Below are 25,251 nucleotides of genomic sequence, written 5' to 3'. Positions count from 1 at the left end.
CTGTGTTAGCCCCATGAAATAGGTTTCCCCCCGTCTTCAAAATACAAAGGAGCTGCTGTGTCAGAGCTGAACATGATGCTCTTGGGGAAAGACAAAAGGAAAGGCAAAGTTTTCTTGAAGTAAGGGAGGTTGAGCGGCGCAGGCGTTTGTCTCTGAAATCAGCCGAAGACCTTGGCATGGACAATCCCCCGGCTGATCTGTTTGATCAGCATAAACACACCTCAGTGTGACAAACATGTTTACCCTCGCAGAGCAAACAGCACACAATGAAAGGCCATGAGCTGCTGCTTCTCTAATGAAGACACCAAACCGCTAGCAACAATTAGCTATGTTGCGATTCTGTGGTACCTTAATGAAGAATGGTTCTTTCCAAGAATTTGACATCAATTTAAAGATTTAAACACATACCTATTCATCACTGTTTTAAATGAACACGTTATCCCATCCAAATAACCTTCTATAAGGGACCATTGGGAAAAAAAGAACATTCAATCGGGTATAAACATCTAGCTGCTATTCATCTTTTTATTAATCATGTTTTTGAAAGACGAATATCAAAACACAATCAACCCTTTGAAGAGAGCTATGATCAACACATAACTAGAAAGCCAGTCGATGACTGCAGACAAGGCTCAGATGATGCTCAGGACATCATTATAGCTTGACGGTTTGCAATGCCTGTAATGTGTTGCAAGTGTGTGTGTGTGGGGGGGTGGGGGGGGTATGCTCGTAAAACATACTAAAAAGATGAACATGGGTTATAAGGCCGTCAATATGATTTTTGTGTGTGACTACAAAGAGTGGAACACACCTCTCCTTATTAATCCCAACTTCTTAAAGGAACACTTAAAGTAATGAGTATAATGAGCTCTTTTATGCATTACACATTGTGACTAGATTTAGTGTGGGGAAGCATCTCTATGCACATCAAACAGGCTCTTCTGCTATTAGGCACAGGGTTGAGCGACGCCGCCACTGCTGTGTGAAAAGGAGTGGAAAATTAAAGCTGAAGCAGTGCAGGAAAGGGCTTAATTTACTGGCATGTACAGTATGCAAATGAGATTACTCTCAGCTTAACTGCATCATTTATGTCCATAATAACAGCATCATCATTACAGGGCTCAAATTAAATTACATCGTAATTAGCATATCAAAGTGATTGGTTAAAGTTTAAAACAAATACCCAATTTTGTTAATGAATATCCGTAATCACTGCGTAGACTCTCAATGAAAACATCCAAAACAAATATGTGTTTTAGATGGGGAGGGGGGCGATCTGTATGAGGCGACAGGTCCGTGTGTCAGGCGGGCTCCAGGGGCGAGTGGTGGTGGTGGGGGTGGGGGGGGGGGTTTACCTGGTTGGCTCCACACGCTCAGGTTACATTTACCAAACGCTGTGTGATCAAAGATGCAATTTCCCACACTTGCCACTTCAGGAGCTCATCAATAAAATGCTAATCACTTCACGGCTGATTCAGAGAATGGGCTGCGGCTGGCGGCTTAGAGAAAACTTCCATTTTCCAAAACACCCCTATCACGGTCCTCAGGCCCATCCCCCCACTGACTGATGCCGAGCTCTTCCTCAGGCCTCTGACACAAATCATGCACACCTTATTTATGTGCCCAAGTCTGGAGGCAAAAGTCAGTCTGCATGTCATATTTCTCCTGTTTGATCCACCGCTTTTACACTTTCACGTCCCCACATTATTGATTTAATTCAGAATTTATGATGCACTAGACGACCCATAAAGCGAATTCCGATGCCTTAAGTTTCAAACATAAGTCAATCTCACCTCTTTTTTTTCTTCCCCGGAACCCCCCTCACTTTGTCCTCTTTTGCCTTTCTCCATCCATCCAACAAAGGAGGTAGCAGGCTAGTGATGTACGCTATCAAAAACGAGACTGTTAAAAAAAGTGCCATTTTATTTTATTCATAGAGGAATCCATTAAAGGCCTTATTCCTTGGAAGTATGTAAATGATGTGCCTTTCAAGGTAGAGCTGGGGCAAGTCCACTCCATCAGCTAATGACGCCGCTCATTACAAGCAGAGAGGCTGGCTAATGAAGGCTCGGCGGCCAAGCCGGTCGTTCCCTCACACCACATAAAGCCCTATGAAATGCTAATATCTCACTTCTAATTAAAGGATACTAAGTCCAAATGCACCTTCACAGCCAGTAGCTTGCAACATACATTTCATTTTGCACAGCCGTACCACAACCGAAGATGTGTGTGATCGACATTCTGTGAATTTAGATTAAATGCCCCTACAATCTATTTGCTTTCGGTCTCTGGCTTTGTACAGCTTCATATTGGAAGCAGGCACATCATCGTGTGGGACTCGTTTTTTGCGGGTGTACTTTAACACACACCCACACACACTGGCTTTCAGCACATGTCATGGGAGAAAAGGTCATTACGAGAGAAAAAAAAAACAATAAAGAAAATAAACCAGGATCACCTCTCCGCCAGTATACATTTACAATGTTTACACATCTCTAGCTTTAAATATGTTTACAAGACAACGCGCTGCCTTTCTCAGAAACTGACCTTGAAGTCAGCAAACAATCCAATCACACATTAATTCAGGTCAGACAGGCCAGGATTCATTTTCCACTCACATAAAATATTAACAAAACAAAAAAATACTAACCTTTTATATACAAAATATTTAATAAAAAGACTGGAAGCTGGAGCATACCAAATCCCAAACTGTTTTCTTTATTAGAGAAATCAACAAGTACATGGAAAAATCTAAATAAATGACAACCTGACAGAAAATGGCAACTTTATGGAACAGTTTGTCTTTTTTTTACAGTATGCACATACTTCAACAGTGATGCAACACATCTGAGTCTTTCATCTGGCCACTATTCATTGGGAAGTACACACTTTCTACACTGCTCTGATCTCTCCCAGATTACTAGGCCAATCACACTAAGTAATTATCATCAACACAGAACAATGAAACATACACTCACTGTGATGAGAAATAGTGAAGGTAGAAAACCAGCTTGTTACCAGGAGGGACACTGAGTAAAACCGCATTAAACAACCCACTACCTTAAAACCGAACACCAGCTGGTTAGGATTTACATCTTAAAATAACATTGTTTAATTTAATGCAAAAATCTATTTACAATAATTTGAAGACATGGCAACGATCAAAGAGGCGGCACGATCCGGAAACCGGTCAAATGTCGACAATATCCAAAGACACCATGCCTACACTCAAATGTTTCCTTGGTTTGTCCATTGATCTTAATGCATTTTAAAGGCCTCACTCTACTTTTGTCTCCCTAAACATAAGGAAGAAGCGAGTAAAAATACAGAAATGCATGCATTTAAAGGTCAATGTTTAAGAATATATCAGATGACATCTGTTTGATCCCGGCCCAAGTGTTTTCCCAAGGATTCTTAGGCTCGATCTCTGTGTAAATCATGGACGCTGACCTTCAACATTCCACATGTCCTATCCTCCTATTCATCCATGGGCACAGATAATACTGGGCAAATATCATAAACGTGAGGATTTTAGGATTGAGGTGAGGCTGCCAACATCTTTAACCTACCAGGGAGGATAAAGCCATGCATCTGAAAGCGTAGGCTAGTTTAACCTATCACCCAACCAACCCGTGGAATAAGGTTTTACCCACGCGGTATGTCTGGGCAGACAGAGAAGAATAAATGAAAGGATTTCTCAATGTCCTCTGGGGGAGCTGACAGAGGCGCATCAGTCGAAGCATGTTCTGACAATCATCGACATGTCAACACATCCTGCGCAGCTCACAGTCATGACCATCCATCTTCGGTCTAAGGACAAGAAAAACACTCTAGACGAGAAAAAGAAAAGATTTGTTGTTCTACCTCAGGACTCAAACCATATGAGGACAGAGGTGATCTCATCAGTGGAGCGGGGCCTCTGGTGTCAATGAGATGCTACAACCAGAGAGAGCAGAACAGACAGGCTGGTCGTGACCTGTAGCTGAACCGGCCTCTGGTCTGCGGCAGAGACAACAGCCACTCTAAACACATCACCCTAATCCTCCCCCCACTCCCCCCTCCCCGATAAATGCCTAAACAAGGCAAACAGAGACAGATCAGTCAAGCTCCAAACAGCTAACCCAGAGACAGAGACTGAGATGGCTAAAAGATAGACAGAGATAGAGCGAGGGCAAAAGAAACAGCAAGCACCAGACAGTAAGGAAGGTGTGCTGGCGGAGGTCTAGTGACACAACACAGCAACGGGTTACAGGGGAGAGGGGGTAAATATCACACAGCAGCCTGAGCCCAGCGCCACGGTAGGTGGAGTATTGTAAGGCTGTGAAAGTTGGGCCTTTTTGCCGAGCTGTGACATTTGTTTCTTATTGTCTAAGTGGCAGTTAAAAGCATCTGCCTGCGAGGGCCCCTCGGCTCAGTGCTGGGCTGGTTTAACAGGGAGGTAACCATATTAGGACGTGTATGGTAAAGTAAACAATAACATAGTCGCAATGAGATGGAAATTTTTCAGCTAATGGTGTTTGTCATTCCTGTTTTCAGGGCTCAGTACGGCCCCGTACTTTTTCTCCTAGGCCAGAGAGACTTTGTTTATGAAAATAACTTCTGAGCCAAGGCTCAAACCGGTGCAAAAGCACAGAAAATAAATAATAAAAATGCCTCTGCCTTTCTTGTTGGATTGCATTAAATAAACTTCCATTTTGAATGAAAAAGCTTTCCACTCCCTCTCAAAACTGTTCCGCTTCATGTGCATCTTTTAACTGTCTAATTTCAATTCAACATTTTAAATATTTTAACATTCTAATTTATATGAAGATTCGACAAGGGGAACAAGAAAAGAACCTAATTGGCAACGATGTATGACGTGAATTATTGCAGTTGAATATACTAAAAAGGGATATTATTTGATATGTCTAGGTTGGAGGGTTCCATTTCTCACTAATAAAAACAGCTTGTAGGACTATTTCAATGTAATGTAACACATTCTACTTTCCGTTCATCCAGGTTTAACACAAGGCATGGCTACTAGTCCCATTCTGGAAAACAATGCCCCCAACTGAAACTTGTTTTCCACTGCTACCATAACAAGGGCCAAGTGAATCTAGTATTAAAACGTAACTCCCCTTAACATTACTGGTTGGAACCAACACCCAAGCCCATCCAACCAAAAATTAGAGTCTAGAGAGCCCAGTCGAACAGTACACTAAGACCTAGAAACATCAACCTGCAACACCAAACCCCATATTTGAAGTAAACTTTCTTTGTTTAGTTCTGTATCCTTTCAGACTCTCCCTTGAGCAGCCTTCAGTCCTTCTCTTAATCTAACACCAAAATGCTGTTTATTTACATACCTCGTAAGCCCTTCCATTAACTAGCCACAAGAGGTGCTTTATCCGTAGATGGGATTTGTTTTCTCCAATAAATGGAGAGCTGAAGGACTGCCAAAATGATATTGACCGTGAAGTTAATTCTACAATGTCAAAGACATACAAAAAAACAACCAAGACGACCGACCGCGCATGGGGACTCATACCACTTCCCTTTGCTCTATTAGTTATCATTCTGTCGGGCAGCCGATCCTTCCACCGGAATAACACCCGAAAGTGTGCAGAGTATGCACAGAACAAGGGAAAAAAAGAGTAATTACTTATGAAGCGGAGTACAAAACTGTTTAGACACAGATTCTTTTGTTGTCTCCGTAATATGTAGGATTTGATATACATGAGCAATATATATACAGCTCCGGAAAAAATTAAGAGACCACTGCACCTTTTTCTTTCCATTCCAAAAAAATTGAAAAGGAAGGTTTTGAATGAGGAACAAAAGCGTTCAATTAGCAGTGGTTTCTTAATTTTAACCCTTCTGTTCCTCACTCAAAACCTTCCTTTTCTACTTCTTTGGAAAGGAAAGAAAAAGGTGCAGTGGTCTCTCCAATTTTTTCCGGAGCTGTATATATTTACATTTAATGGCATTTTAATGCTGAGGAAGGATAGAGGTGAGGAGAGCTGGGAGAGCAGTGGATCTATTTAATTTCAAATATGTTTAACCCATTAATCGGCCTTAAATTGAGGTTGAGAGAAACATTGCAGGGTAAGTTCTTACAGAGTAAGCGCTATTTGGCACATTTCTTTCTGAAACTAGTTTTGTTGTTTTGTCAGTGCTATGAACATGCTACAAATAATCCAAACCAGGAGCAGTTATGACTATTGAGAGACCAGAGAGACCGCATATGCAAATAGAAGTCCACAGTATGAGTTTCACAAACACATTATGGTTGAGTTTCGATCTAGCACAGAAACTCAGTGACTTGCACATTAGCACAAAAGGTTGATACAAGCTGATGTTACGTACCAGGTCAGACCCTCGGTCAGTGTGTAGACCCCCAACACAGAGCCACACTAACAACATTTAGTTCTTAAGATCTGGAGGATCTGAATAAAAAAGATAAGGTTTGTAATAATTGTCCCATATGAAGTCGGTTAGTGACCATTGTGCCTATAAAAGATGGCCTTTGATTACTAATGGGAAGCTACGCACCTGTCTCTCAACCCACCTGGGCCAGATGATTACATCACTCAACGTGTCAGCAATGCAGGAGAGGAAAGAGGGGACGACAAGCTAAACATTTTAAAAGAGAACCAAGTTTTCTGTTGGTAAATGACAAATGGATGTATAATAAACTTTGAAACTACTAGAAGCATGAGAGATTGTTGTGTCTTTAGTTCATGGCTGACAAACCCACCCAATGGGATTCAAGAATTGGATAGTTTCTAATTTCAGGGCCGCTGCGTTTGGTATGAACAAAGCACCATTCACTCAGTTCCATGCAGTATGCTACAAGTAAGAACAATTTTAAGCTACCCATGTAAAACAACTCCGACATGTACAGTAGCAAGTACTATTCACCATCACTGACCACAAAAGAAAAATCAAGCTGCAAGATGCCAAATGAGGCCTGAAAACCCGCTAACCAGGAAGGCTCTTGCTACTCCAGATGGCTGGATGCTCTTCTGATCCAAGAAGTGAACGACGCTGGTCAAGATGTCATCCCTGGTCGCATCTTGATAGCGTGTGCCAACCTGCTACCAGGTGGTTGCTTCAAGGGGCCATTAAGACAGGGGCCCAAGCTGACGTCTTAGTGACCTATTGCAGTCACCCCTGTTGTCATGAAGTGCTTCAAATGTGCCTCTCAGGGAGGTGAACACCTCCCTATGCCAATAGATACTGGATTGTCTAGGGGGCGGGCCTTAGGCGGTTAGGATCGGCAATACAATCTCCTCCGCATAGACTGATAACACTTGGGTTCTACAGGAGTGTCCTTAGCCCTACTCCCGGTTTACCAACAATAGCGTGACTCTGCACACCACAGTCATCAAGTCAGCAGACAACACCGATGGTCCTCCAATGGGCGGTTCATGAATACCACACAAGATGGAAGAGAGAAATCATGCAGCTCTTGCCTACAAGAAAAGACAGAAGTTTCAAAGACAACTAAATAAAAAACACATTGAAGTGTCATCACACCTATAGAGCCATTCAGTTTGCGTTGTCGCTAAACCTGAAACTGAAACTTCAGAAATCGAGATGCAAGCTTGAATACAAAGAAGCGCAAAATAATCTAAACAACAAAAAGGTAAGCTGCTGAGAAAGTTCCTGTGGAAAGTTCAGAATGAATTTTAGACCCTTAAGATTAATACTAAAGTCAGTTTCTGTTGAGGGGTAAATGCAAATGGATGGAGGTCAAATTGGTTGCATTGAGCTCAGCATTACCTTCCCAAAGAGATGGTCAGCAAAAGGCAGCTGAGTTCCAAACACAACCTTGCTTCTGATTCTTCAGTACCCCATGATTGGCAAGTAACACAAAAATATTAACCTAATGCCAGAAGTGTCCCCTCACCTTGCCATTGTGTTCAGTCACTCTAGGTATAGCACCACACTAAACTGACGAATAAGCCATAAAGCAGAATGCTTGACCAATACACCTAAGACCAAAACACATTCTCAGTACAGGAGTGATTTAATAGTCAGAATCCCCCTTCCCAACAACTATTGCATTTTGTTATAAAAAAAAAAAAAAACTGACTATGTATCGGCAAAAGAAAATATAATAAACGTAAATGACTTTGCTCTACCAAATGTGGAGCAGACCTTTTTAGCCCAAACTACTTCCAAATGGTTCAACAGGTCCAGTTCTAAATAAGCATTGCAAAAGCTCAACATGAAATTGAAGGTCCTTGTCTTGCTTACATGCGGAAGGAGCATTAGTGTCGGCTGCTACCTGTTCTACAGTCTCATGAAGTACAACTTGTTACAAATCTCATCCCACTACTTCGGACAAATTGGGCCTCATTCACCAATATCTTCAGAAGTTGTTTCTTAAATTATTCTTGAGAAAGGTCCTAAGAACAGTCTATGTCAGATTAAATCGCAGAATTGTGCACACCTTTGTTCTTATAATGATGAATCCGTTGCCCTCGTAAATTGAAGGCATGTGGCAGTTGTTCCTAATTAGCCCGCCAAACCCATAAATGGTCTTGATTCTGCAGGGCTGTGTGCATACAGAAATCACACACAGAGGATTAATCTCAAATCGCATACTTGCATACTATATAGTATGCCAGATTAGTATGCAAGAAGATTAGTGTGTCCCAAAACATAGTACACTGAAAATAATATGCAAAAGTTCCTGGATGGTCTACTATTTTTGGTGGATTCGTGCATGCTTTTTGGGGTTATAAAGACCACAATCCTTTGTGGAGGAAAAGAGTGGTTTCCACAATTCTCTTGTCTTTTCACTTGATGAAAAAGTCATTTATCGTCACCTATTTTGATGTCATTTCACATATGAAAGAAAAAGAATCATTGTTGTACCATGAATTGAAATCTTTGACAGTGTAAAGTGTGTCTCAGTCTCATTAGCATGGGCTCAATTCATATGGCTGTTCCAAGTAGTGAGATACTAGTATTACCGGCTAATAAGCTGTTAAAATGGCCAGTGGCAAAAGCCATACAGTTTATAGATGTAAATTGATGAGAAATGTTAGTCTGTTTAACATAATGCTTAATTTGGTCTAGCTAAATATTCAAACTTGGCATGATATTAATGTGCGAAAAAATTATCTAATGATGAGACTAAGTAGTATAAAACACTAACTAATAATTTGGCACAAACATGTCAGCACTCCACTCAAATGTGCGTAAGTGTGCTCGAGTGTGTGTAAATTCTGTTCTTACCTAAGAACTAATCCCAAATAACAAAACACTGGTGAACCTTAGTGGAAACTGCTTACATTTCCTTTAAGAAGGAATGTATTCTTAAGAATGGTTGGTGAAGCCCAATGTATCCACAATGCTAAAATCCTGAAAAGACCAAATTCTTCAAAAACTGGCCAACTCCAAGGACCTTGAAAGTGATACGATCCTTTTTCAGAGTCTCTGAATATTACGAAGATTCATCCAGAACTACACCCAAATAATCAAACCTCCTAGTGATACAAACACTGGTTATCCATGAAAAAATAGCAAGACCACAAAGAGCGATCAGGAGTATCTTAAAAGGAAAGAGACTCTCTGCAAACACAGGAGAGATGATTGAAGTGGACAGCACCTGTGACAAGCTCACTAGCAGCCTTGTTCTGGGTTTTGCCACCCCCAAAACTAGATTACATCTTTAACACCAACAGAACTACAACCGGGTTAGAACCCACACAATTAGGAGTAAGACAGGCATATGTGAGTCACGGCATTTGCAGGTAGCAGTGAATGTTATACAGCTCTCAAACATCTTAAATGGCTCAAAGCCTACGGTTCATGGAGAGTTAGTTTGGAATATGCTACAGGGAGTGACAAGACTGAGAACAGACCATTACCAGTTAGTTTGGCACATGGGGATGGGACATACAACAAGGAATGCACATGGTGAAGAGTACGATTGCTGCTCATGTATATTTGAGGTACAAAATCCGCTACATATGAAAGAAAAGTCTTATAGAGAAAAGCTGCCCCACTTGTAAACATCAAAACCTACAGATCCTTGGAGCTGGTTTTCATGGATTTTATTGCTCTTGAACCTGATAACCACAGTACCAAAATACCCAGGTAAATACAGACATTTTCAAGGTATGCAGTGGTATTCCCAACATTTAACAGTAAAGCCTGCACAGACACAGCATTGTCTATTCTGGGATAAGGAAAGTCTTTATACTGAAATTAATTCTAAACAGTACACTTGATATGGATGAAATTACAGTCCGTCAAATAAAAAATATTGTCAATGTATAATTTAAATATGAAAGTACTAAAGAGAGCCATATACTATACCTCACTGTACCTGTAAACAGGCAGCATCATGTTTAGCACATAAACACAACGTTCAATGGCTGTATTTATATTACAGAGTACAGCACTAGTTTGATATGTTAATATGCTAGGTGCTGGTCTTGACTATCAAAAAGTTCTAGATAATACTTTAGTAAAGATTTTATACATTTTATCGGTCAAACCGATTGATTCAAATTTATCTTTATTGTAGTGGAAAGAGCCGGGCCAAAGTCAAAGCCTCACAAAAGCCTTCTGGAGATTTGACACCATCACTCACTTTTGGGATTTTCTTTTCATCTCTCTGTAAGACAACTCATCCACGGGTGGAATTTGCTTACTGCTGTCACCTCAGTCAATCTCCCACAAAGACACTGTCACATTACCCGTCTGCACCTGGTAGAAGTTTGACATTATCAAAGGCCTTCACTCTCTGAGACAGAGCTGAATTTATGTTCCAAACCACAAAAATAAAAAAGATGCCCGTCTGTGTAGCGCTGATAGAAAAATAGATTAAACTTGCCAAACACATTTCCCGCAAAAAGGTATTTTAAGTAGCTTCAAGATAACACAACTATGATAACACTATCAGTACAATTCTTTCTACTTCACAAGAGAAGATAATTCACATGAAAAGGCAGGAGATGCAAGAGAGGAGAATGTTGCTCTGTTCACAGCGACGTGATGTATGCTGAATACAGCATGCATTTACCGGTGCAACCTGTTTAGCCAGACAATAAAGAGCCTCAATATGTCCCAGAGCCCATTGTGATAGGCACTGATGTGCTGTGGTCGGAGAAACAGAAGACGACGGGGCAGCTGAGTGTTTAGTGGGCTTTGGCATACCCTCTGATCTAAACAAACAGGGACAAATAAAAGCTTTTTTGTTCTCAATGTTGGTGCACATTTTTATGTTTTCTACCCATCGAGGTAACATTTCATTTTCATACAGCTAGACAATAGAAGCATGGCAGCCCTGTTGCTTGATACGGTTCAACTTGTGTACTGCAGCCAAGCACTGAGAGAGTATTACGGTAGTTACACAGCATGATAAATACACTAAGAGAGTATATTACGGTAGTTACAGAGCATGACAACCACACTAAGAGAGAATATTGCGGTAGTTACAGAGCATGACAACCACACTAAGAGAGTATATTGCGGTAGTTACAGAGCATGACAACCACACTAAGAGAGAATATTACGGTAGTTACAGAGCATGACAACCACACTAAGAGAGAATATTGCGGTAGTTACAGAGCATGACAACCACACTAAGAGAGTATATTGCGGTAGTTACAGAGCATGACAACCACACTAAGAGAGAATATTACGGTAGTTACAGAGCATGACAACCACACTAAGAGAGAATATTACGGTAGTTACAGAGCATGACAACCACACTAAGAGAGAATATTGCGGTAGTTACAGAGCATGACAACCACACTAAGAGAGAATATTACGGTAGTTACAGAGCATGACAACCACACTAAGAGAGAATATTGCGGTAGTTACAGAGCATGACAACCACACTAAGAGAGAATATTACGGTAGTTACAGAGCATGACAACCACACTAAGAGAGAATATTACGGTAGTTACAGAGCATGACAACCACACTAAGAGAGAATATTTCGGTAGTTACAGAGCATGACAACCACACTAAGAGAGAATATTAGTAACAGTGCATGTCAAACAAACAGAGGAGCATGGCAGCCGTGTTGCTTGACACTGTTTTCGACTTGTCTACTGCTGTCAAGCACTGAGAGAGTATATTACGGTACGTACAGAGCATGACAAACAAACAGAGAGTATATTACGGCAGTTACAGAGCATTGCAAACACAGAGTATATAACGGTAGTTACAGAGCAAGACAAACACACAGAGAGTGTATTACGGTAGTTAAAGAGCATGTCAAATAAATAGAGTATATAACGGTAGTTACAGAGCATGACAAATACACAAAGAGTGTATTACGGTAGTTACAGAGCATGACAAACACACAGAGAGTGTATTACGGTAGTTACAGAACATGACAAACACACAGAGAGTGTATTACGGTAGTTACAGAGCATGACAAACACACAGAGAGTGTATTACAGTAGTTACAGAGCATGACAAACACACAGAGAGTGTATTACAGTAGTTACAGAGCAAGACAAACACACAGAGAGTGTATTACAGTAGTTACAGAGCAAGACAAACACACAGAGAGTGTATTACAGTAGTTACAGAGCAAGACAAACTGATTAAACTGCTAGTGGCAGAAACATTTAACTTTCTTGTTATCTTCCCCATGTGGAAACAGCTAGTTGTTTATTATGTCCAGAGCTCTACAAAAGCGATTAAAGCAAGTGTCAAAGTTTAATAAATGAAGGAAAACACAGCCAGCTGTAAATGCCAGTCAATTGTAAGCTTACTAAACCTAATTCTAATACATGGCAATATTCAGCGTGATGTTGACATAAACAAATTACTTTTTTTGAAGCAATAAATGCAGTCAACAGAACTATTATGGTATCTTTCTTCTTTTCAACATGCAACCTTTCTTTGGATTCACTGATACCTTGACTTGTTCATCCTTAATATAAAAGCAGCAGATTTACCAAAGGAACTTGATCTTCAGAGGCATTCTAAGCAGTGCAGCAAGTAACACAAGCAACCAACTGTTTAGATCTGTCCTTCTCTCCATTTGAATAAGACATTCAAATGAAGTTCAAATGGAAACAAGTCCATTTAAAAGGCATGTAACAGTATCATAAACAGCTCCTCTGAGGGAGAAATTCTTGCAATGGGCCTTTGTCGGTTGACTAACATACATTATAAGGTAACAGAAACATTTCCTCAAAGTGGTCTGAAGGAATCAAAGCTAAATCAAGATGTCTGAAATACATTTAGAAACTTTTCTCAAGGAGGTTTTGGTCACACGATATGACATCCAGCTAAGATGACGAGTGCAGTATTTCAAGTGAGTAAGGCAGACTTTACTGAAATCCACCTTTGTCTGGCTGCTTTAATTCATAATGAATTAGGGCTATAAAAGTTAATGCGTTAATGCTGTGTTTATCACAGTTAATTGTTTTGATGTCGTTAATCGCATTTTGAGCTCTACACCAAACAAAAACCTTTCAAGCACTTGTTTCCAGCACGGACCCTTTTATGGCAGGTTATCCTTTTTTAATAAAATGATGTTATGAGCTTCCATTTCAAATGGTCAGCCTGCTCAGAGAGGATATTTTACCAGGGTTATGGTTTGTCCCTATCCTAAACCCTAACCCTCTACTCTTAACCTTAACCTTACCATTTTCAACAAGTGGTGAGATCAAAGGTGAGACATACAGTTTGCCCTGATCAATGACTCAACCAATCCCATTGTTTTGATCTTTGGAGCAGATCAGCCTGCAGAACAAGATTTATTATGAAAAAGACTGACCAGCTCTTTACAGCACGAACACAAAACAATGTGCCTAAAAACGTTATGCTCAATTTTACCCGCGTGAGCCTTTCTGAACTAGTCACAACACACATTGTTTTATAATAAAGCACAACGCTTGTCAAAAATTTGTCATGCTTGCTAGATGACAAGATGATAATTTAACACCAAATAAGCCATGCATTTGAGTGGCACAGGAACGGCTAAAAACTCAAGATGTGCTACAAAGGCAGCATATACTGTACAAGACAGCTTTACCATACATACAGACACACACACACACACACACACACACACACACGCGCATACACACACATAATCATACCGCTTTGCATTCCAAAATAACAAGAGCGTCTTCCATTTTCAACTCCATTGGACTTCAAAACGGCTTTAAAGACTGAAGCATGTTAATCCTATAAGCTGCCACAGGGATTTCTGCATTAACGATGCAATCAAAATCACATTCGAAAGTTGTGTCAATAATGACGCTGATTTTGGCACATTAACATTAATTACACAACCATTTCAAAGATTTCAGGCCTTATCTTACATCTGGGGAAAGCAGCTGTGCCGTTACGGAGACTATGCAGAGAATACAGTCAAGAATAATACCTGCAAGTTATTTTCCCTCTTCTTCCTTCTATGTTTTTCAAAAAGTGAGGTGATTGGCTGAATTTGATCAGAGAGGAGTATATGGTTTGGCACGCTGTGGTGACAGAGCAGGCAGGACACCACAGCGTGGTGGAGAAATAATTCATTCATCCTGGGTGTGGGATGACGCATTGAAAATATGCGCAAATACCTCATCCCACACAGATACAAAATAAAGGTATGGCTTAATACGTAACACTGTTTGCACTCTTTCAAACAAATTGGCTGTCTCAATTCCCACAATTACAGACAGACCGTAAGCAACATTTCTCTACAACATCACACATCCCACTATAGGATCATGGTAAGGATTAGAGAATAAACCCAGTAACCAAGAGGTGGCAAGATCAAATCCCCAAGCCGACAGAGTGAAACATATCTGTTGTTACCTCCTGAAGCAAGACAGTCCTTAAGAACTGTTAATCATCCGGATATGAACGTCTGCCAAATGACTAAAATGTTAAATAAATAATAAACGGGTCTATAGGTGTAAAGGGTTTGTAAGGGTAGCTGCCCTACTCTTTAACTGTGATCTGGGATGGAAAAGACTGAGAGACAGATCACAAACATGGTGCTCCTCTGAAGCCCAGAGCTCCCGGTGTGTTTACACCTCCACCTCAGCGGATGACTCCAGCCTGCCCGCTAACATTCCAGTTCCCTGGCCCGGTGAGATGTGAACCAGGGTGTCAAGAACACACACCACGGACTCACCAAGAGATCCGTGAAAGGAAAGAAAATTGCTGAGCCTTCCAAGATGGACAAGGTTGCAAAGCCAAATAATCAGACAATTAACAAAGTGCTATTGTAATCCTTCTCCTTAAAAACAATGAAATACGGTATACTGACCACAACTGAGGGACAGTGTTGTGAGGGGACCGAATAACCTCCATTCTAACATCACATGCGTAAAATGCCCCCTGAGCAGTCCATAAACATCTGAGTAAATCTGCAGGCCGAGGTATCTATGCAGGGCGAGGTGGACTACTCACTACAGACCCTGACTTGCGCTTGCAGAACAAACCACTGGGTAAGATAAATCATCAGATCATACACTGACTCCCAGCAGGGACGTAATGGGACGGTCCCATCATCGTGTAAATGTCGGACGTGCCGGACAGTGAACCTTGAGAGGGATTTTTTCATTTCGGCAAGCATACGAACAAGGCAACAAGACTACAGCTGGTTATTTATTAAGCCAACTCAATACAACATGCACCCTCGCACTGAGATTAGAGTCTGGTGAATAATTGTGTGTTTACCTTCTACAAGGACTTGCTTGTTTAAAGCAATCTTCAGTTCCAGAGTAGTGACTTCAGCCTCCTTGCCCTGCAGACAGAGGACACAGGAATTAGAGGATGTCATTGAATAATCACTGCCACTAACTACAGCGTTTTGTCATCAGCAATCAACACGACAGAATAGCTGAAAGAAAAATTTACAAAATCGATTTCTTAACACTGCCTGCAGTACAAGGCCACTCAACTGTTTCTGTAGCTAATGATCAGAATTGATCAAAATCACACAAATAAATAAGTGTTACACATTTGTTCCAGGGCAATTACCAGGAAGAAGTCATTTTTTTCAAATACACTGCCCATTTGTTTATCTTTCCTAGTAATGGTGTCATATACAGTATATTGGTACAGGAGAGGACCTTGTTATAGTGGTTGAAGATCTAAGTCCTCTGCGTAACTGTCAGCACCAGACAGAAGGCTACAACTCATACGCAGCAACAAGTCCTACTGTCAAACAACCATGTCTACCGCATGGCTACATATTCATTTGGTGGATAAGTACAGACCTCCACTATCCTGGAGCCATGGACAGCGATAAAAGGAACAATGAAACAGTTAAGTAAAAATACACACTTTATTTGCAAGACAAAACGTTTTAGTGTTCCTTGCACCAGATGCTGCCATCAAAGAAATGGCAGAGTGCATAGGCCTGACTCATACTGGAAGTGTAGAAGATTCAGGCACATGCTAGCCACTATGCTTTTGCAGTGCACTTGAAACTGAGGAATCACCCCCATCCCCGAAAAAAATAAACAAGATAAAATGGCATTTTAATGGCAAACTGAAAAGGCTAATATCTCAGAACAATTTGAATGAAAGTATTAAAGTATAACCAAATATGAAAAAAAATCGCAAGTATCTCACATTGTTCTTTTGTGCAGTTTACATTTGGCAGTCAAAGCTGTGGTCAGGCATTTCTGCAGGTCTAATGTGTTTATCTAAAGCAGCCTGTGCATAGATAAAACATATGAGCCTGAGCCCGGCCCAGTCACGACATTAATTATCTGTTAAATACCCTTGTTGAAAACACTAGTCAACATTAAACTCACTTTGAACTCGACGAGGGTCGAAAATCCGGAAAAATGGACTGTTGGCACACAGGCCCCCTATTATCCTGATTCATTACACTTCAATTAACATGTCAATTACATCGTGAATCAATAACAAGTAGTGACAAATGACAGATATTTTCTGTTTCAAACTACTAAACATCATTAATCCCTATCACCTGAAAAGTCCCTGGGAACTAAATGAGTTTACCCAATGCATAACAACCATTTAGATAAATGTTCAATCACTTTAATGATGGAAAATGTGTATCGGAGGGGAAAAGAAACAACAGAACTATAATAGCAGCTGTGTCTGAGCTATTCTTTCACCACAATATAGTGCACATCTTGTAATACCTGAGTAGATAATTGTGTCAATTTAAAACTGCACGTGGCTGTAATAGTGGCGTTTAGAGCGGCGGGGTGCGGGGAACTCGGGGTGATGATAAACAAACGCACGCCGATCTGCCCTGTTGGGGTTGCGGAACCCATCACACACTCCCACACGGAGATCTGAGGAAAGAGAATAACTCCTGGTTGAGCTTATTACCCACCCAGGTAGGTTATGTGCTCGCTCAGTGAGAGGGCCCGGTTAAAAAACATGAATCAAAATGTTACAATTTTCGAAGACAAAAGATAGTCGAGAAGCGTCTTACGATACTGGCTGCAAAAGTGTTGAACAGATAGCTAGGCGGGTCATGTGGGGAGGGAAAATGCTATTCATGGGAGTCCTCCGTCACATCGGTTGTATAGACAGACAGAGATACAAAGACTGAGATGATACAGAAGCATCTGTAAATGCTGTTCCTACAGTACATTGTGTTAAAGGACAATGTCACCACTTTACAACCTCACAAGTCTGATAAAGACAATAGGGGCCAGAAGAAACCATCCAGAGTTCAGTTTGCTTTAAACAGCCATTACATACCGCAGGTAACATCAGCCACTGCTAGCCAATATTCAATTGAAGTAATAGGAGCCTAATGTCATGGTTAAATAAAGAAGCCATAAATCAATCTGTTTTTGGTTTGATGTCATTCAAATGGTCATATGGACTTACAACAAACAAAAAAAAAAACAACACTCTTCCCATTTATTCATTTTTTGTTAAAAATGTACAATGGCTGTTAGGTCCATAGACCAGTGGTTCTCAAAGCCCTTCTACAGACTTCTAGTCATCTAACAACTGTGCAGTTGTGAGCCAGTTCAACTGAATGAACCAGTCAAGGGCTGGATAATGAGTTGACAAGTTGATTCAGCTGCACTAGATCTCTAATACATCTAATGCCTGGAACGGCCAGGGGTCCCCAGGAGAGGGTTCAGAACCACTGTCGTAAACTACCTCCAGCATGACCAACCCTCTTCTATGTCCCAAATCTTGTAATGTTGCATTGATTTCCGCCGCTTTTGACCAGGTCTCCATTGTAAAAGAGACTGCCTCCGAGGGATTTCCCCAGTTAAATAAAGGTTAATAAACAAAAAAAGCACTTTCTACTTTTTCACCGACAAGTGAAATGTTCATAATCTTTATGTTCCACTGCATGTACATTAATGTTCTTGACTGTGGTGCATACTAAAGTATACAATATTCAGTCTCATCTGAATATATTATTCTTGGTTAGGACTGTTCGAGTGGTATGAATGTATGTTTTTGAAAGTGAACAAAGACTAATTCCAGTGTGTGCGCGCGCGTGCGTGCGTGCGTGCAGAACGGTGAAGTGGAACCCCTTTGCATGAGGAGGTCACCGCCTGACAGTACGCTCTGTGATATGCTCTCACGTTCTGGGTACTGTTATGTTACCAACGCCCCTGGTTTTGTTGCAGGATCCCATGTTGAAAATATGAATTAATACCTCTCCAGTGAAACGCACCCAATCCCAATAAAAGGCAGCACATCCACTCGGACGGCCCTTCAGCTCTTCTAATGGACCGGCTCCCTACTCTCGTCACACCATTCTGAGAGAAAAGAAGAGGCCATGAATATTTACCACAAAGTAAAGTTATTCCATTAATTACTCGGAGCATACTTAATACGATATCGGTGGCTACTTGTGTGGCGGGTCGCTAATGAACTTTCACACGTCATTACCATATTAATGAATGCCCAACTCGATGATGTCTGTCAATAGGACACGGCGGTTTCCCCTCACTGTCCCTTAAGCCTGGCCAGCATGGTTTCCATCACTTAGTGACGGCAGCAGCAGAATTCTTCATAGGTCTGACCATTTATCATCCCACAAACGAGATGCCATTAAATGAAACCAAAATGTAGCGTTGGTATGAACATTAAGAGCTTAGTAAGGACAATGCGAGGGCGTTCAACAGGATAGGCAGGCCAGAGTCCGTGATATCTATATTCAGGACATTCGTGTTTGTTTTTAGGGTGTGTGAGCCAAATATTTTCCATGTCACTGTGGTGTGATACACAGGAAAATCTAGACATGACTCATTTTGAAACAAATGCAGCAGTTTGCATGTGATTTACCAAAGGGCTGACGGAACAGTTATTATTTTATTCATTTCTTTCAAGCTTTATTAAGAGAGACTGATTCCATAACTATCTTGTAAAAAGGGCTTTATAATTGACATTTCTTTCTCTTCTCGACACGACTGGCAGGGATGACAGAATTACTGTACACGGCACACCCACAGGGACTGTTAACAACAGCACTTTCTAACATGCAAACAGGCTCAAAACCGACCAATAAAACAAACTTCTCTCAAACCCTTTTGGAGCCCCCCTCCCCCTTATTCTCTGTGAGCTGAAAAGGCAGCAGTGTAGCCTGCTGAATGTCAGCCTGTCTGATCCTAGAGATTCTTTGGACCTACCCTCACGTTTTGCTGAGCTAAGAACAAAGTACCCAGAGTACACAGAGAGAGCTTTGCTGCCTTAAAACCAAGGAAGTGGAATTTCACTCCTAACCCAAAACAAACAAGGCTGCGCATTTCTTTACACTATTTAAATGTTAACAGAGCTTTTTGAAGAGAGCATTCCCTTCCTCTGGATACCCAAATTGCTTCACTCTGGCTCTACACAAACTCCAAATTGACTGATCCATGAAGCAAACAGCAAAAAATAAAAACTTGGTAATTTGCTTTCTCCTGCATTTAAGAAGTTCTGTCCAGGACTGGGAGGTAGTGGGAGGATGAGGGAGAGTACCCCTACGCACACAGACAGCAATAAAGGACTAACCTACAGCCACATTATGCAATGCTATTTTTAGGGCAGATTCCTTCTCTATCCCCTTTCCACCTTCCCCAGGTTCCATTGCCCGGTATTCTCCATTCACCAACCACAAAACCTGCAGGGCGTTCACATCAGTAACCAACAGATTTCCCTGGACAAAGACAGTGGGAGAGAAAAGGAGAGGAACTGAAACCCATCCGCAACTTCACCGCCGCAGAGTTCGTCCCTATTGGGCTAGAGAACAAGAGCGGCGCAAGCGCGCAGGCAAGTGCCGTTTATGGAACTACGCACAACACAGGCGTCTTCTACGCCAGACCATCCGCCTTTCGGCGCTAAGCCCCCGACCTACAGAATAACTCCAACCATTCAGAAAGCTAAAGCTCACCTCCCTGTGCGGCACACCTACAGCCCACACTCACCCACATGAACACAGGGCAGAGGAAAAGGAGGGGGGGGAGGAAAAAAGAAAGCCCCATTAAAATCCATTCCTGACTTACCCATTAACAGGGAGCCTTGGTTTCATTACACTAACGAAAGCTTCATGTAGATTCGCCGAGGTCTAACAAGACTTCTACAATCCCCTTCGCAGGCAGAAGAAATGTCAGTCAGCGCTGTGGCAGTAGTGGTTGGAACAGTGTGAGAGAGCTGAAAAGAGCCCAGACAGCAGCGTTCAGAGGGACAGGAGGTATGTGGTCTAAACACAACAAAAGCCAATGCCTTGCTCTAGATTAAATATGCAGGAAGAGGCCCCTTTGCATAAACACAAACACTCAGCAAATGAAGGACTGGCAGAGCCCAGAGCGAGCGGAGCAGGCGCTGCCCTGCTACCTGTCCTGGTTTCTTCAGAACCAGGACAAATGACCAAACAACAGGACGGTCACAGGATCAAGTCCAGCGATTTAGTGTGGTCCGGTTACACAGTGGCCGTGCTGTGCCCATTGCACACTGTGTTTCAGAACATTTTAATAAATCAATTATAAAATCTCACTAAATGTTCAAACTTGAAAAGATCGATTTCAGCTGCTCACATGACAATATATGACAAACTATATAATCTACCAGAAAACCTATACCCCCCTTCACCCAAGAAAACCTGTGGTGGAATTACAATTTCACATATCAGACATAATTAAAGTTTTCGGAGTTTGAAAATTTGTTTCAATTATGCCCAGTGAAAGTATCGCCTTGCTATTAAACCGCAGAGCTTTGGTCTCGGCTCCCTCCCACACTACGATGGACACCGGCTGGATGAATAGGAAAAGAGGCTCCATAACCAGGGAGAAAGGACTGATAGCGATTTAGAACAGCCACAGTTATCCAGCCCCTTACAGAGCGTCTCCCTCTCTCGTTCCCTCCCTCTCACTCTGTCCCCCTCTCTTGGGATGTGAATGCAGAAACTCACGACAGTACGAGGCTCCTGTGGTGTCTGCCTGAATCTGCCAAAAACCTCAAGTGAACCAAAGAGAACGGGAGCCGAGCCCCCGAGAAAATCTGGAGCCCAGCTTTAGATGCTGAGTGACTACACTGATGTGCCCAGTCAAACCTGTCATTTTTTTTCAAAAGCAGAAGGGGTAAAAGTAGAAATTGAGCCTGGGGTGGGGGGGGGGGTGTTCAGACACTGGGCTCAGGAGGGACTACTGGGGAGAGAGCGCGAGGGAGAGAGAGTGAGAAAGAGAGGGAGATAGAAGGAAGGCCAGAGAGAGAAAAAGAACGAGGGAGATAGAATGAAGGCGAGAGGTTCGGAGGGAAGAAATGAGACCTCTGGAAAATAAACAGGGTTTAGGGTTTCAAAGGCAGGGGGACACAGGCATTCCATTGTTCAAGCCAATTATCAGTGGAAAATAATAACAACAGATGGATCCAGAGCGGCCAACTCACGCTGGAGTGCCTCGGCGCTGGAGAGCAGATGATGAAACGTGAGAGCACCGTCGGGGGAGGAGGCACGGCCCGGGCCGTCCAGTAGACCAGCTCAGCGCCACACACCAGATGTGAACTTCCACAAGGACAGTTAAATATGCGCTCCCTGACCGCAACTCTGGGCTTCACGACTGATCCTGAGCGCTTTCTCTTTCACAGATTTCTAAAGTGGTTAGGTGTCGAATTATACACGTGGCCTCCGCGTTGTCGTTGGCATCTGTATGCAGCAAAATTAAAACCTGTGAGTTTCATTCAGCTTTAATAGATACGGATAGGTGTCATTTGCGGCTCCTTGGTAGTCGCGTTGGAGGTGATCTACCTCAGCGTGTCTGGCCCAGCGCGCGCTCAGGTGGTTCTGCGTGTCCGTTCGGCACACATCCCCAGAGGACATGGGATGTTTTCATTTAATGTTGTTTTCCTTTTCTACCTGCCTCCAAACACAGCGCTCTGAATTCAGCAGTGCCGGCGAGAGGGAGAGACTCTGGCTTTAGTGAGAGATCCTTCAAATCAGCCCCGGACTGACAGGCGGGGGTGGGGTTGGGGGTGCGGTGGAGGGGACTCCAACCTTAAAACAAAACCAATTCTCAATGTGCCTTGTCAAGGGTGGGAGATGTCTACTGATAGCGGCACAAAAGATCTGCCCTTCCTTTCAGAAGACGAGAAGATTTCGTTTCATTAACTCAAGACTAAAGCATAATTATCTCCCTATAGACCTTAATCACCAACAGAAGGATTATAGCACAGAAAGCCGTTTCCAGTTCGGTCATTACGGCTTTTTTTTTGTTGTGTTTTTTTCCCCCCGCTCTCGCTTCCTTTAGATGAGAGTATCAAATAACAGCAATAGACTGTAGGGCCAGTGTTGAATCCCTCTTTCAAATGTGTCTATTGTGGAACAAGAAAGATGAAATTGTTATCTAGTTAAAAAATGTCAACTTTGCTATAGAATTGGTTCAATCCTCCATCTCCCTCTCTCTCCCTCTGTCTGTTTCTCTGTGTCTGTCTGTGCGCCCACAGAGCTTGAGGGCCAAAGGTTGAGGGGACCACAGGGATGAACTGTCTTCTGTGGCTTCCGGGAGTGAGATCACTGGAGAGTGAGTGTAATTAAGCATGTTTGAAATAAAATCAGGGTGAGCACAAACAGACCGTTTTATAATTGTATATAATATTTTAAACGACCAACAATGCTCGAAGGTCCTCGTAGTGCTATCCCCCAAATGATGAATCCCTCAAGAATTCCAAAAAAGTGGGGGGAAAAAAACAGAAACTTTGCCTAGATTTAATTAGCTTATAAAAAAATAATTGCCATTAGCAAATCTCATCGAAGGGGTGGAGGCGTTTTCCTTGAGAAAAAAAAAAACGTATCTTATTTTTGGATGGCATGAAGACAAAGGGTTTCAGACAGAAAGTGGTGGGCCAGCAGCCGTTCTGAGCGGTGACACAGAGGTCGAGTTAATTAGACTATTGTCATTTTAAACAGGACCGCTCGGCGGCCGTCCCTTCCTGAAAGAGCCGGTGGACTTTAAAAGGCTGAGGGATTTCTGTGTGTTCTGCATGCATGCGTCGGGGCCCGGGGTCTCACACAGCACACTGCCATGGGTTGTGTGGAGTACAGTGCTGCTGGTTCCCTCACATGCTCAGAACATTAATGAGCCGGAGACACATGGAGGAAACAAAGGCGCCCCGAGTATCACCAGGGGAAACTACTCGCCTTCGCTCGGCTCGTGTCTCTGTTCATTTGAAAATAATTTAAATATCAAATATTTGAAATCATTTGCTTCTCCCTGGCTATCAGATTTTGAATAGTGAGTCTTTCATGTCTTCTTTATTATGCTCTCAACTGACATTAACATTTAAAACATAATTAATGTAACCATATTTTAAGGTGCTTTTCATTATGGATCCATTCAAGTTTTTTTTTTTTTCAGATTTCCATATTTTATTTACACAATAGGGCAATTGTAAGTACAAACTAAAGACCTCTAAGAATATATCAGAAATGTTCTGAATGTGTTATTAAACAAAGACGAAACTGATTAATAAAAACAGTGGATTAAAGTCAGAGCTATTGGTTGAAGCATATTTCACTGCTCATACTTGGAAATATGATAAAATCCAAAAAGAAAATGTTTTCAACAACAGCTCTGCTCAACCAAATCTCCTCTCAGTTTAGCTAGTTGGACTGTCAGACGAGATGTGATGAGAAGAGTTTATCAAAAGAACGGTGAACAATGCCTCTCATTGGGGCACGACCTGTCAATCAGAGAGTTGAAAGAAGCCCATACACAGGGCTCAGTGTATCTCTGTACCTTTCACCTCTTGCCCTTTGACTGATCTGAAATCAGCTGCAGACATGCGAAATGTGACAGATCACATGCAGACGAAGAGTCTTCAAGCCCCCCCCGCCTGTCATCACCTGGGGCCCTGAGCTAAACCGTTCCGTGACACTGGTCAGAACAGGAAGCACACGGACAGCCAACTAAACTTGCACTGGTTATTCTGTATGAACTGACCGCGAAGGAAGACCAAAAGGAAACAAATGCACAAATCGCCACATGGTCGGTCAGACCCGTACGCTTGACTTGTGACTTCCTTTTCCTGTGTCTGTTGGTGATTATGCTAATGGGACTGCAATGTGATCGTTTTTAACATCCATCATGAATATTTCAGAGAGTGTTAATATTAATTTGATCAGAAATTAACTTCATTCAATAATTCAACACACACAAATTAATAATTCAATAAAAAGAATGATCAGCAATGTTCAAGGGGAAACCGAAGTGATACATCCCAATAGCTTAACGTTGTAATATTTAATTGGAAAAGCTTACACTAGTACAAAACCTTTGGGTAGTTTACTCAGTATAAATTACTATCAAAGCCCTGTCTAACTTGCTTTCTTAAAGACTGTGTGTTGCTAGCTGCTACACAAGAAGTTTACCCTGGAAACTACAAGACAGTAAATAATCAATCACCTAATTACCATCAGGATATTTTTCAAAAGTAAACTGCCGTTTGAAATCTGTAATGCAAACATTTCTGGAATTGACCACAGCAATTGAAAACAACAGCTTGTGTTGTTCACCGAGGTGTAAATGCAGAGAGAGACAGGCTGTAAATCCGAGCTCCAGTAACAGCTCTGTGTTCCCAAAGTTCTTCCGTGAGAGATTTACAGGGATTAGATGAAGAAATGAAGGCCTAATCTTCATTTGACAGGCCAGCTAATCTCTGGCTGACTGGTCAGTCTTCTCTGTTTAGGCCAGGCCTCTCTCAGATCTCAGGTCTAGCAGCAACGAGCTAAAACATATCCTTCAGACTGACCATACACATTAATGGAGCTCTACATACTATTATCAGACAGAATTGTTCAATGTAATTTTGGTATGCGAACACACTTAAATCAATGGATAC

General features: G+C 41.9%; 1 protein-coding gene across 12 annotated transcripts in view; it reads right to left on the bottom strand.

Annotated features, from left to right (window-relative positions):
• The window catches only part of foxp1b (forkhead box P1b), a 181,200-nt gene that overhangs the window by 94,654 nt on the left and 61,295 nt on the right, over positions 1 to 25,251 (bottom strand). For 10 of the 12 annotated variants that reach the window (XM_029114146.2, XM_029114153.2, XM_029114148.2 and 7 more), the window contains one exon: positions 15,655 to 15,721. The exons of 1 other annotated variant lie outside the window; for it this stretch is intronic. The gene's annotated coding sequence lies outside the window, so the exon portion shown is untranslated. Of the gene's footprint in view, positions 1 to 15,654; positions 15,722 to 20,423; positions 20,572 to 25,251 lie in introns of all 12 variants that reach the window. One more of the 12 variants, XM_029114149.2, reaches the window with a different exon arrangement.

The sequence above is a fragment of the Esox lucius genome, chromosome 17 (genome assembly GCF_011004845.1).
Source record: "Esox lucius isolate fEsoLuc1 chromosome 17, fEsoLuc1.pri, whole genome shotgun sequence".
Lineage (NCBI taxonomy): Eukaryota > Metazoa > Chordata > Actinopteri > Esociformes > Esocidae > Esox > Esox lucius.
This window is presented reverse-complemented; position numbering and strand designations above follow the sequence as displayed.